This window comes from Lycium barbarum, chromosome 2 (genome assembly GCF_019175385.1).
Source record: "Lycium barbarum isolate Lr01 chromosome 2, ASM1917538v2, whole genome shotgun sequence".
NCBI lineage: Eukaryota > Viridiplantae > Streptophyta > Magnoliopsida > Solanales > Solanaceae > Lycium > Lycium barbarum.
This window is the reverse complement of record NC_083338.1, coordinates 24,582,386-24,585,849: the sequence shown is the minus strand read 5'-3', so window position 1 is coordinate 24,585,849 and position 3,464 is coordinate 24,582,386. Positions and strand designations below refer to the sequence as shown.

General features: G+C 37.7%; 1 pseudogene; it reads left to right on the top strand.

Annotated features, from left to right (window-relative positions):
* Positions 1 to 721: 721 nt before the first annotated feature.
* LOC132629416 (premnaspirodiene oxygenase-like) lies at positions 722 to 3,073 on the top strand (annotated as a pseudogene).
* The last annotated feature ends 391 nt before the right edge of the window (positions 3,074 to 3,464 follow it).

The following is a 3,464-nucleotide window of genomic DNA, read 5'->3' as shown; positions in this document are numbered from 1 at the left end:
GGTAATCAGCGACCAGCCCTTGTCTCTACTTTGTCTACGGTCGGTCGACGATGCTAATGTGTACCTGTTGTTTTTGTACTCATGCTACACTTGCTGCATCTTTCTGGTACAGATTTTGTCCCTTGTTCTAGTTAGGCATCTCGAGATTGATCGGGACTTCGTATTCGAGAGCTTCAAGGCGAGCTATTGTGCAGACATGTGACCCTTGATTTCTCTTCTATTTTACATTTTCTGCCATTTCCCTCTGGCAGATCTGTATTTATTCACTTGGTATTGAGAGGATTTTGTTAGTGCTTTGGTACACTTAAGGCTCGGTTTTGGGGATATGTTGAGATTGAATTTCTTTCCGCACTTGTTTTATTGCTTGTTCTCAATGATTTGGTCTAATGGTAAGAGTGAAACTTGTGATATAATTTTTGCTACAAAATTCCATTATTGATTGAATCGTGTGCCATCATTGAAAATTCTTTGGTATAAAATTAAAATTAGTCGATTAAAAAAAAATTCCTGATCCACAATAATTAGTCGATTAAAATAAAATTTCTTACCTCATCAGTGTTCTTTAAGTCAACTGAACCACACATTCATAAGAGTTGAAAAACAAAAGTTGCCAAAAACTACATCGATCTGTCATATTAATTGTCTAGACAGCTCCCATTTCTTGCCAAAGCAAAAAGCCTATAGAAAAGACAGCGACAGCCCTTCGCAGAACCTACCAAATATGCAGTTCTTTAACTTCTTTTCAATTTTCCTTTTTGTGTCTTTCCTCTTTTTGTTAACCCATGTTTGGACGGTGGTTTCCCGTGGTTAATTAATGTATGATTTTGTATGAAATTATATTTGTTTTCATTGTTCTTAAAATTATATTATATTGTGTTGTAAATTCGTGATTCGTCCCATGATTATATAACCATGAAAAGTCCTAATTTTTGTAACCACGGATTTGGTGATTTTTCCGTGGTTACGTATTTCATTTCCCCATTATACCCCACCCTCCACCATCCATCCCACTCCACCCCTACCCTACCACTCACCCCCACCCTCCCCTGCTCCACCTTCCACCATCCACCCCCCCCCCCACCTCCACCCTACCCTTATCCCACAACCACCCACCCCTCTACCACCCACTACCCCTCACCCCCACCTACCCCCACCCTCACTACCCCCATCCTCATCCCACAACCACCCACCCCTCTACCACCTACTACCCCTCACCCCCACCCTCATCCCACAACTACCCATCTCACACCATCTACCCCTCCACCACCCCCACTGACTACCTACTTATCTTTTTAAGTTTCTATTTTATTCTTTACCTGAGTTTTATTAATATATATAAACTAATTTCTAATTAAGAGTTAAGGGTATTTTAGTAAACTTACAAGTTATTATACAGTACCATACAGTCAAACCAAACAATATAAATATTATTAAACCACAACAAACGATACAGTCTATCTAAACATTATGTTCATTAATACAGTACAATACAATACAACACCATACTGTACCATACCATACTGTACATTAATGAACCACGAGAAACAACCATCCAAACATAGGGTTAAGGAAATGGAAGAATTCCAATAGGCATACCAAAAGATTGCCTCCAGGTCCATGGAAATTACTTTTATTTGGAAGCATGTTTCATTTGCTAGGTGGACTTCCACATCATGTCCTTAGAGACTTAGCTACAAAATATGGTCCACTTGTGCACTTTCAAATAGGTGAAGTTTCTCTAGTTGCTGTTACTTCTCCTGAGATGGCAACAGATGTACTAAAAACTCATCACCTTGCTTTTGCATCTAGGCCCTGCTTGTAGCTGGTGAAATTATTTGTTACAATGGGAGTGACATTGTCTTTTCCCCCTGTGGTGATTACTAGAGACAAATGCGTAAAACTTGTCTTTTGGAATTGCTTAGCGCCAAAAATGTCAAATCATTCAGCTATATTAGACGAGATGAAGTTGTTTGTATCATTGAATTTTTTCAATCATCTTCTAGTGAGACAGTTAATGTAAAAAAAAATATTTTTCAATTCGCGAGCTCTATGACCTGTAGATCAGGATTCGGGAAAGTATTTAAGGTGCGAGATACTATTGGTAAAAAAAAAAGTGTCACGCCTAGCGGAAGGGTTTGATGTAGCTGATAGATTCCCATCACTAAAATTCCTTCATGTGCTATGTGGAATGAGGGGTAAAATTACGGATGTCCACCATGAGTTATATGGGATTCTTGAAAACATCATCAATGAGCACAACAGCAATGGTGAATTAGGAGGTGAAGGCTTAATTGCTGTACTATTAAGGCTAATGAAAGAGGGAGGCCTTCAATTTCCAATCACCAATGACAACATCAAAGCAATTATTTTTGTAAGTATTATATACCGCATAATTCTATCCTCCTCCTTATTGTTATTGTTATTTAATATTATAATTTGCTCATAAATGAAGGACATATTTGCTGCGGGAACATAAGCTTCATTAGCAACAGTTGATTGGGCCATGGTAGAGATGATGAACAATCCAAGTGTACTCACCAAAGCTCAAGAAGACATAAGAAACGCCTTCAGAGGAAAAGAAACTTTTGATGAAAATGAAGTCGGTGAGTTGAAATACCTAAAGTTGGTCATTAAAGAAACATTCAGACTCCATCCTCCATTTCCCCTTATGCTGCCAAGAGAATGTAGGGAAGAAGTAGACATAAACGACTATACTATTCCTTTGAAAACAAAAGTTATGGTTAATGTATGGGCTATGGGAAGAGATCCAAAATATTGGAATGACGCAGAAAGCTTTAAACCTTAAAGATTTGAGCACAATTCTATGGATTTTATTGGTAATAATTTTGAATATCTTCCCTTTGTTAGTGGAAGGAGGATGTGCCCTGGGATATCATTTGGTTTAGCTAATGTCTATTTTCCTCTGGCTCAATTGTTGTATCACTTTGATTAGAAACTTCCTACTAGAATCAATCCAAGTGATTTGAACTTGACTGAGTCTGGTGGAGCAACTTGTGCTAGAAAGAGTAACCTATGCTTGATCATGACTCCTTATCAACCTTGTCAAGAGTGATGTCATGGCATCAATGTATTTTCTAATGAAGGACTTTGCTTTTGAGTTTCTTTTGCAATCTCACCATTGTACTTTCTTCTTTGATTTTAAACAGTTGTGTTTTAACATATTGGATGATGGTGTATATATTGTATTTCATGTATCATCCCAGGGCTTCTCATAAGCATGTTTCTGTAATGCCATGTACAACGAACAAGTGGTAAAAATAAATATGAACTTGTATATAACCTTAAAGCATGGTTTGGGAGTTAATGGCTAATATCAATCCATACATCAAACCAGTGCTTCTGGCAGGTTCATTTCGGAAAAATCCTCTCAATATCGAATATGAATTAATAGACTACTGATTCATCATAACGCCAAGCCACCATAGATTTGACCATGTAGCACG